This window comes from Siphateles boraxobius, unplaced genomic scaffold (genome assembly GCF_051911475.1).
Source record: "Siphateles boraxobius isolate OS27281-9 unplaced genomic scaffold, OSU_SipBor_1 1, whole genome shotgun sequence".
NCBI lineage: Eukaryota > Metazoa > Chordata > Actinopteri > Cypriniformes > Leuciscidae > Siphateles > Siphateles boraxobius.
Window position 1 is genome coordinate 7,083,186 of NW_027508699.1, and position 11,804 is coordinate 7,094,989.

The following is an 11,804-nucleotide window of genomic DNA, read 5'->3' on the forward strand; positions in this document are numbered from 1 at the left end:
CTTTTGATGTATTAATGTGAATTTGAATCAAGTTGGCCACTATGCCCACTGAATGTTGAATTTGGATTGGAATGACAGGAGGAGTTGTGATTCAGCATAACAATGGGTAACACTTTACAATAAGGTCTCTTTTGTTAACATTAGTTGACGAACATAAACTTACAACAAGCAATACATTTTTTTTCAGTATTTATTAATGTTAGTTAATACAATTACTGTTGTTCATTGTTTATGTTAGTTCACAGTGCATTGACTAATGTTAACAAATACAACATTTGATTTTAATAATGTAATAAATGTTGAAATTTACATTAACAAAGAGTAATAAATGCTGTATAAGTATTGTTCATTCTTATTTCAAGTAACTAAAGGAGTTTTGTAAACTCAAGTAACTATTCAAAATTAAAATTGACATCAGTACTGGATGAACATTAATATCATACCATAATCTGACAACAGAGGATAGGTTTTTTGTTTATTACATGCACATCACTGCAGAATATCATTCTAATCTTTGCAACATTTTGTTGCCATAGCCAACTTATTCCATCTTGCTTATAAGTATTTATTTATTTAATTAGAAGAGTTTGTATAAGAGAATTTGGATTTGGGACTGGGCAACTCTATAGGCTACTCTCTTCTGGCACAGAAACCATTGTGCCGGTGTTACAAACAATTGGCCACAGATTCACAATTCCAAAAAGCCGGCACCGTAAAAAAGTCTGAACCAGTATTGAAGCCCAAATTAAGTAAGACACAGTATGTCACTGTAAACCTTCCCAATGCATGATGTTGGTATCATTGTAAAGATGAAATATTTGTGGTCTGATTACCGGTTATTACAGTACACTAAAGTACACTAAAGTGGCATATAAAGTTCACCAATGTAACAAGTTTTGAACTCATCCTTTGATAACATATATGCTGACAATGATGCTTATTATGAGTTTAGCTATTTGACAGCTATACTCAACAAAAGGAACTTTTTCTTTTTTTTTAAAGAGGAATTTAATTATTTGTATGTCCAGAGTTCAGATAGGTTTTTTTTTACTTTTTTTTTTATTATTGTGACATTATTCATATTGCAATCATACAATTAACATGTCAGAGTAGACACAGTATATTTTTTTTTTTTCCCTTTATCCCTTCTTTCCCTTCCCCTCCTTTACACCCCAGTGAATTGAAGGTGAATTAAAAAAAGGTTTAAAAAAAAAAATATATATATATTAACAGAAGGAAATGTATACGTATGCATTCACACATACATACCCACGCACATATACACATATACATGTACATACATACGTACTCAGACGTATATCATATATACACCCATTTATTCATATATACCCATGCATACACATGCGTACATATGTACATCTCCATATACATGTTTACATACAGACATACAAATTTCCATATAACTGCATCATATATCCATATAGGTGCATCATATATCACAGAAATTACATCCATGCCTCATCTAATTACACAGGTCCAACTCCATGCTTGGTATTTATTTTTCAATGCATTTGGTTAGCATATGCGAACCATCTCATCTTAAATAACTTCATTTTGCCTCTCATCTTATGCATTATCATTTCATTTTCATACAGGTTTTCTACAGCCTCAATCCATTTATCCAACCTGGGTGGATCAATTTTTTTCCAACCTCGAGTTATTTGTTTAATAGCAGTAATTCTCAACACCCAGAAGATATAATAATTTTCTTTGTTTAACCCTTCCGGCTGTATAACCAGCATGACATGTAATTGTTCAAAATTAGTATTGTGACCACAGATTTGCTTAATTGATTCTAGCACATTAACCCAATATGGCTGGATTTTTGAACATGTGTAGAGGACATGAGCCAGGTCAACATTACATTCACCACACTCTCTCCAACAGTATTGTGTTTGATTTGTATATTTACAAATTTTCAGTGGTGTTCTAAAAAATCTAACCAATACTTTCCACGCATATTCCTGCCAATAAGGTGACTTAACATAGCAGAAAACATTTTTACATGCCTGACTCCACTCCTCTTCAGTCACTGTTATTCCAATGTCTTTCTCCCAAGAGTTCAAAATATTATTAATTTGATTATCATTATTATTATTTAAAATATTATAAATTTTGTTTTGAAGCTCGACTTTTCATAGACTTTCAAGATATGCTCCAAGATAGGACTGAGGTCTTGGTAAGACTGTATATTTGTTATTATATAGCTCCTTACTTGGAGGTATCTAAAAAAATGATTACTTGAAAGGTTATAGTCCTTAGATAGATTTTCAAATGTATCAACTGCATGATCTTTGAACATTTTATGAAATCCTGTAAGTCCCTTAGTTTCCCATATCCTGAAAGTCTCATCCATACGGTTTGGAGTGAAGTCTGGGTCTTGACTGAATTCCCTCAGGCAAACCATATCAGTTGATTTTATTTTCATAATTTTACATAATCTTTTCCAACTCTTCCATGTATGGTAAATAGAGTAATTCAAATGTTTTATCCTTTCTGCAGTTTGCCCTGAGAAGATTAGAGAGGTGGGTGAGTCTACCAATTTGTTCTCAATAGATTTCCATTAAGGATTCATTTTATTATTCATCAAAACTAAAATGCTTTTGACTTGAGCTGCATGATAATAAAGGCTCAAATTTGGTAGACCCAACCCACCTTGTTCCCAACTTTGTTGTAAAAATTTAAGTTTTACCCTTGGTTTCTTTTCATCCCATATAAACCTTCCTAGCATTCTTTCCCACTCCTTAAAGCATGAGCTTGTTAGATACAGAGGAAGGTTCTGAAAAAGAAAAAGAAAGCGTGGCAATACATTCATTTTTATAATTCCTATTTTTTCAAATATTGTTAGTGGCAGGATTTTCCAATGCGTAAAATCCGGCCTTAAGGAGTTTTCCAAAACTTTACAGTTACATGCATACAATTTATCAATTTCTCTGGAAATTGTAATACCTAAATATTTTATTTTATTCTGATCCCATTTCAACTTAAACTTTTTCTTAAATTCTGTTTGGAGATTGCATCCTATTTCCATGGCTTCAGTTTTAGCTGAGTTTAATTTATAACCTGAAATAGCCCCGTATTTCCCAATTTCCTCCAGAAGCGCCGGTAATGATTTATATATATCGGTTAAGAATATTATGACATCGTCCGCGTATAACGCCAGTTTATGTTCTTCATCTTGTATCTTAATGCCCTTTATACTCATACTTGTCCTTATGCCGTCTGCCAATGGCTCAATGCACAAGGCAAAAATCTGTGGAGAGAGCGGATCGCCCTGTTTTACCCCTCGTTTTATCTGAAAGGGTTTTGATAGCGAACCAATGGCTTTCACTCTGGCAGCAGAATCATTATACATTCCCATCATTAAATTAATGAATTTCTTGTGAAAGCCAAATTTATTCAAAACTACAAACAGAAAAGGCCAAGATACTCGGTCGAATGTATTTCCGCATACAATGTAAGTGCTATCATTTGTTGTTTTGTTTTTCTAGTAAAATCAATAACATTAAGGGTTCGGCGTACATTATCACTAAGAAATCTATTTTTGACAAATCCTGTTTGGTCCTGATTTATAATAGATGGTAGAATTTCCGAGAGCCTATTTGCCATAATAGATGTAAATATTTTCTGATCAACATTCAGAAGTGAAATAGGCCTATACGATGAGCATTGTTTTGGGTCCTTCCCTTCTTTAGCTATGACTGTTATAATTGCATTTTTCCAAGTATCTGGCCATTTTCCTGTTTGTAACACCTCATTAAACACTCTATTTAGAACTGGTACAATTAGGTATTTATAATCTTTGTAGAATTCATAGGTGTAACCATCTTCTCCAGGGCATTTCCCCAATTTTCCCTTTTCGATAATTTTTATTATTTCCGTTTGGTTTATGTTTTTTACTAAGCTTTCGTTCTGGGTTTCAGTCACAGACACTAGACTTAATTCATCTAAATGACGTACAATTGTCTGCGTGTCAAAATTATTTACTTCTGAATTATAAAGGTTTTCATAATAGTTCCTGAAACAAGATAAGATTTCTTGTCCCCCTCTCCTTGGCGTTGCATTATCCATAATTGTATTGATTACCGCTTTTTCTTTGTTCTTTGTTCTTTTTTATTTTGGAGGCTAAAATTCGTTGAGCTTTGGAGCTATTGTCATAAAATAATTGTTTAGCAAAAGTGAAATCTTTTACCAAGTCCTCCGAATTAATACTCTCTAATTCTTTTTTGGATCATTCAGTTCTTTTTCTATTATTTTATCCCTCACTTTTAATTCTTGCAACTTTTGTATTTTGTTCTCTATTAACGTTTGTTTATTCTCTCTCAATTTTTTCCTCCAAGATGAGTATGCTATTATCTCTCCCCTTAAGGTTGCTTTAGCTGTTTCCCATAGTAATACAGGATTTATTTCACTGTTATCATTTATATCAAGGAATGTTTTAATAACCTCTGTCATTTTTTCTTTAAACATTTGATCCATGAGTAATGAATTATTAAATCTCCAAACACTTGTTTTTAATGCCCTATTCAAATTTAGTTCAATGACTACTGAGGAATGGTCTGCCAATAGAAAAGGAACAATCTCACAAATAATCACCTTAAAGAGGTCATGCTTTAACATAAACAAATAATCCAGTCTTGAGGATACTTTATGTGCATCAGAATAAAAGGTGAAGGTTCTGTCCTTTGGGTGGAGATAACGCCAAACATCCAGCAGTCCCAATTCTAACTTTGCTTCCCTTAATAATTTAGCTATTGGTTCTGATTTGTGTTTTATTCTACTTTTAGTATCTATCTTTTGGTTCATCACTAAGTTAAAGTCCCCTCCCATTATAATTAATCCTTTAGCCTCCGACACTAACAGATGGAGGATTCTTTTCATGAGGGCAACTCCCTCTGCTGGTGGGTTATATACGTTAAACAATGTTACTGGTTGTAGGAACCAAAGGAACTTGATATTCAAATCAGTTTATTTGTTGTAAAATGTGTGCATGATCAAGACAATGTGCCTGTGTTAACTTGTGTTTCATGCTCACAAGCTGATCATCTTCTCTGATTACTTTGTATGGTATCTTTACTTGTAAGGTAAATGGTATGATTTAAAGTAAGATTAAGTCAAGTCAAGTCACTTTTATATAGCACTTTATACAATACAGATTGTTTCAAAGCAGCTTCACAGTAATGAACAGGAAAATAACGTGTTAATGTTGCAAAATTAATAATTATGAGAAGTTCATTTTGGTAACACTTTAGAATACCGTTCCTTCACTAATGAATAACTACACAGGAACAAATGAGTTACAGAAGTGGAAAAAAACTTGATAGAAAGCACGTCAAGGGGCCAGTTCTCCTGTGGCCGGTTGAACTAAAATAAAGGCATTGATAAATCATGAGGTAGAACATTAAGAAAGATCAGGGATTTACATTCTTTCTCGTGGTGAACTCAGAAAAAATGAAAGAGCTGCAAATATTCATTCTCCATTGTGCATACTTGGCAGGGTCCTAAAAGGTTTATTAGGAATGGAAAGCAGAGAATTATTCTACCGCCAGAGACTGCACGTGGTAGATCCTTTTCCTATTTAGCATCTAAACTCTTGAACAGTCTTCCTAAATTGTCCGGGAAGCAGACACAGAGTGAGGATTCAAAAAGAATCCTCCAAAAGAATGTCAGTTTAAATCTACAAACTCATCAGACTAAAAACACTTCTCTTTAACCTGGCATACACATAGAACATAATACATTTCTATTATTCAAATCAGTTAAATGATTGTTAGGCTGCATAAACTAGGTCAGCCAAAACCAGGAACACTTCCTATAACACCTGATGTACTCGTTACACCAAAAGAAGAATGGCATCTCCACTAATGTTAGTCTCTTTGTTTATCCCCAGTTTTACTGTAGTCAGCCGGATCCAGGCCGTATCCAGATCAGATGGTGGACCTGCGCCTGAACCCATCCACAACGCATCCCTGAAGTGTCAGCAGAGATTGTGTCAACTAGACTCTCCCCTGTGAAGGCCTCATCAACACGCCATTTGTTGATCCTCATCCCCTTACCGGTGTGATGACTCCGATCTACAACCAGATGGAATTGGATAAATATTGTGAAAGTTCTGATCCAATCTGACCTCTGACCTGTAATGCTGCCTGAATCATAATCATACACTATTTGTACGTTGGCCAGAGGAGGACTGGCCCCCGACTGAGCCTGGGTTCTCACAAGGTTTTTTTTCCCCATTCTGTCACTGATGAAGTTTTGGTTCCTTTCCACCGTCCCCTTTGTTGGCTTTTGGCTTGCTTAGTTGGGGACATTTAATTGAATATTCAACAATAATATTAATAATAATTATATATTTATTTTGTATAGCGCCTTTAAAAGTAGCTTTCTCAAAGCGCTTTACAGACAGACATAACAGCAGAGTAAGACAATGTAAATACAAAAAATATTGATCTGCCTGCATTGACACCATTATATAAGAACTGAACTGAGCTGGATGATGACATTACGGTTTTCACCAGAGCAGCTATATATATATATATATAAGTGAACTAAATTAATAACTAAAATAAAAAAGAAACATCACTGATATTCTTCTCAATATCAATATTACTTAAGCTGGATGTGACGCTATTTTCTTCTGGAAACAAACTTTATTGCATTATTTTCCTGTTATCACTGTAAAGCTGCTTTGAAACAATCTGTATTGTAAAAAGGGCTATATAAATAAATGTGACGACTTGAATTATTGTGTGAAGGTTAATCATTCCAATAGCAATTCCAGTGGCACAAGCACAGAATAAAGGTGTCTGTGCCTTCTAATGTAATTTATCTTATACATCAACTTACATGGCAGAAACACAATGCACATAGGCATGGTGAAGGGTCAAAAGGTCATGGTCAAACTGAGCATCAGAAAGGGGAAGAAATGTGATTTAAGTGACTTTGAATGTGGCATGGTTGGTGGTGCCAGATGGGCTTGTCTGAGAAACTGCTGATCTACTGGGATTTTCACACACAACCACCAGTAGGGTTTACAGAGAATGGTCCGAAAAAGAGTAAATATCCAGTGAGAGGCAGTTCTGTGGGTGATAATGCCTTGATGATGCCAGAGGCTACAATTCACACAGGCTCACCAAAATTGGACACCAGAAGATTGGCAAAACGTTGCCTGGTCTGATGAGTCTTTATTTCTTCATTCAGATGGTCGGGTCAGAAATTGATCATCGTTTAAATACCACAGCCGACCTGAGTATTGTTGCTGATCATCTCCATTATGACCACAGTTTTCCGATCTTTTGATGGCTACATCCATGTCACAAAGCTGAAATAATCTCAAACTGGTTTCTTGAACATGATGAGTTCACTAAACTCAAATGACCTCCACAGTCTCCAGATCTCAATCCAATAGAGCAGCTTTGGGATGTGAAGGAACATGAGATTTGAATCATGGATGTGCGGCTGACAAATCTGCAGCAACTGCATGCTTTCATGACGATATGGACAAAATATCTGAGGAATGTGCCACTGAAAAACAGGAGATCTACTGGGGAAACAGGTGGGAAATATCCTGCCATGAGGGAAGAGAGACTAACAGAGAGTTCAGATGAACAATTAGGGAAAGCAATGTGGACATCTAGTGGCTAACAGTACTCAGTGAGACAACAGATGTGATTGATAATAACTATATGCAAATAACAACAGTTTTAATTTTGGCAATATCATTTAAGAAATATCGAATATAAAAAGAGTGTTTGGTAATGACTGGTTACTATGAATTGCAATTAGCTAGTTGTGTTTAATAGCACTTTTCATACATGGAATGCAACTCAAAGTGCTTCACAAGCATACAATCAAATAACACAATCACACAATGTAAATATAAAAAAAAAAACTATAAAGGTTCAGCATGTAATATAAAGTAAATTGGCAATATAGTTTGACCTCAATATCAATATAAAATAAATAAGTAAAATAGAACATAGTACTGACTTACACACTTTGTTATTACAACACCATATTATTATATTGATAAGCAAATTTAAAAAGATACATCTTAACCTGCTTTTTAAAAATATGAATGCTAGTAGCCTCTTTTACTTAATCTGGTAGACAATTCCACATGTTTGGAGCATAGTGGCCAAAAGCAGTGTTTTATAAACTAATAAAATAACCTTAAAATCAATTCTTTGATGAACTGGTAATTCCAATGCAATTCAATTAAGCACATTTTATATACAATATCATAATGACATTGTCACCGATGTTAAGGCCAAGGGTTATTTACCACACTCCGGAGGAGCAGACACCAGAGGCAGACAACCAAGGTAAATTTAAAAGGTAAGTTTTTATTAAAATTAAAAAGGGATAAAAGCAGGGGCAGTGACGTTCGTGGCTGTGGCTTTGGTGCGATACGGGGAGGGGAGTGCTGGTAGGTACTCTTCCGTTCTTCAAGTAAGTATATCCCTCTCCTGGTGGCTCATGGGACGGGTAATGGCTCTTCTCGTCGCCAGACTCGTTGAATAAGCTCGTGGGACAGACAGTGACTTCTCGTCGTCAGACTTGTTGAATAAGCTCGTGGGACAGACAGTGACTTCTCTCGTCAGCAGACTCGTTGAATAAGCTCGTGGGACAGACAGTGACTTCTCTCGTCAGCAGACTCGTTGAATAAGCTCGTGGAACAGGCAGTGGCTCCTCTCGTCGTATGACTCGTTGCATAAGCTCGTGGGACAGACAGTGACAGATCAATTCGAAAGAATCTTCAAAGTTATGGGTCAATTTTATCCATCAGAAACTCAGAGAGAACACAGTTGTTTGATCTCACCGCACTCGTGCATAAATCACTCTTGTAAATCTCCAAATGTGTTTAGTTCACTCTTTCAGACACTGCAAACTCACTCTATCTTCACAGCGATTAATCAACTCGTTTCTCTTTTCTTCATAGGATGGATGAACCAAAGAATAGTGGACTCAGAAGATGAACATAGATTCAACGATCTTCCCAGCCGCTACTGTTACTGTCAACAGGATAACACACACTGCCCACAAACACAGGTTAGTCGTACACTGGTGATGAATCTTCACATATGTCTTTCTCCAAAAGGTGAATCATAAAAGGGGTGCACTTAAAGGTGGGGTATGTGATTTGCAAAACGGCCGGCAGATTTTGAAAATACACAACTCATAAGGTCCTACCTACTTCTCCTCCAACGCTGGCTCTGACTCCACCCATTCGAAAAACATGGACGCGCAATCAAGCACGAGCGAAAACTCAGATGCCCATACATAGATACAATCCCTCACATTAGCTTCCTCCCCAAACAGGTTGTTTAGCTAGCTAGTTCTACATATGGCTGGGCTATTACGTTAGAACAGCTACAATTCTTGTGCGCATATCGTCAGTAAAGACAGTTCCCTGATTAGTAGTAAATACTACAAGATAATCGGCTTCTCACCTGTCAAGCAGAAACAATGCCACAGCCGCATCTTTTGGTAGTCCTTCCTGGTCCTTCAGTTGCCGCCAACGCTGAAAAGCATCGCCTAGAATGACCCTTGTTTTAGACCTTTCTCTTTCGGCCGTTTTGTTCGCAATTGCTCTCTCGAAAATAGATTTCCTTTTCTGTGATGGTGTCTTGTCTGACATTTTCCAACCGGAAGCAACTATACCTTCTCCTTCTCTCTCTCTCTGTACCGGAGCGACTTACACTTACCGTGACTGGGTCACGAGCTTTGAGTATGCGCACGAACGGGACACGCGCGAGAGGGGGGTGGGGGGAGGGGTGCATGGTAAGACCGTTTGAGTGATGCATTCTCTGTCCAATGATTCTAGACGGTCTTGAAAATGATTGGCTGGAGTTTTTCGAGTCCTGCCCGTTCCACAGATGATTAAATTGCTTAATTTTCATTTCAGTGCTTCTAATTTACAGCCAGCAAGTGCGTCAGGAATAGGATTTCAAGTGATTTTGAAAAAATGGTCAAAAAAGAAAATCACATACCCCACCTTTAACTTTTCCTCGCTGAATCGCGTGAATCCTGCAGCGGGTTTCCACTCTCTTTCCTTCCAGTCACTCTCCTTCTTCCTCTGTGAAGTTTTCTCACTTACTTCATTGCGTTGCTGTTCGTGGTTTCTTTAAAAAGACTCACTTAATGAGCACGTCTCGGGGGACTCACCATAGAACACCGATCAGGTCTTAAACCTCTGCTTTCTGCACTTGTCACCGCTCACTGCCGCTGCTACAATCCACTCGAACACTCCTATAGAGCTTTCCTACTGCCAGAGCATTTTTTCCTCCTTCACTGTGCTTCAAGCCCCTCTCTTTATACTCCTTTCTCCCAGACACATGCTTCAATGAAGCGCTACTCACTGGCTTCAGCTGGCGCTTGTTATGGTCGGCGGTTATGGTCGGCCCTAGAAACGAGTCAACAATTTTTTGGTTCTCTGGGTTGTTCACCCGGTGACACCCTCCCCCACCGGATCTGTTCTAGTCCCGAGAACGGGTTCCAGACTCCCATTCTCCGTACCTGGTAGGAGGTACTCCTCGGGTCTCCCGTTGGGAGTGTCGAGTTGGGATAACGGGTTCTTCCTCCCTTGGTTCAGGAGTAGGGGCTCTAGGGACCACAGCCCAACCCACCCAGGGTGGTGCAGGGGCCACAGGCTCTGGCGGCACCTCAGTCTCTTGCTGCGGATAGTTGGGGCAAGGGCGAAGCAAGTTTCGGTGCAGGATTCTCACGGGGCCAGTCTTCCCCTCTGGCCGAATGGTATAGATGGGCTGGTCCGGCCTCTGTCGCTGCTCTATCACATACTGCACGGTTTCCCACCGGTCACTAAGCTTCCCCTTCCCCTGGCGCCGGTTATATCGCACCAGGACACCGTTCTCCGGGTAACAGGGGGGCCTCTCGGGCGGTACGGTCATACATACGTTTGTTCTTCTTGGCGGCCACGTCAAGGTGCTTGGACACCTTCTCATACGCATAGTGGAGTTGGCTATGGTGTCGTTGTACCCATTCGGTGGTAGTAGCGGGGGCCTCAGCCGCTGTTGCCCCGAGTAGCAGATCTGTGGGCAGACGCACATGCCTCCCAAACATCAGGTAAGCAGGGGCATAACCCGTAGTGCTATGGACGCTGTTATTGTAGGCCTGCACCAGGGCCGGGAGGCTGTCCGTCCAGTACCCCTGGTGGTCCGCATCCAGAGTCCCCAGTAAACTCAGAAGCGTGTGATTGAAACGCTCACACCCCCCATTTCCCTGTGGATGGTATGGGGTGGTGTGGGTCTTCCTGCATCCGTACAGTTGGCATAGTTCTTGAATGACACGGGACTCGAAGTTCGGCCCTTTGTCCGAGTGGAGTGTTTCAGGACATCCAAAGGGCTGGAAGACGTGCCTCCACAGAGCGTTGGCAGTAGTGGTGGCGGTCTGATCTAAGGTCGGTATGGCCCAGGCATACTTGGTGAACAAGTCAGTGATTACCAGGATGTTCTGGTAGCGGTCCGTTGGGCAACTTAAGGTCAAGAAGTCCATATCCACCATATGCAACGGGGCTCTGGGCCTCACCGGAACCATGAGGGTTCCAACTTCTCAACTTCCTCCCTTGCCAGACCGACCTCGACCACCTTTGCGCTCACTTGGCAGAAGCGGACCTCCTGCTCCTTCACCACCTGATGGGAACTCACTGGCGTAATACGGGTCAACTGTTGGTGACGATAGAGTTGGACAGGGTAAGTGTTCGTGTTTCTCACTTTCACTGCAATCCGGCCCCGACGGGCCACTGTTAACCCCCGGGCCACCTC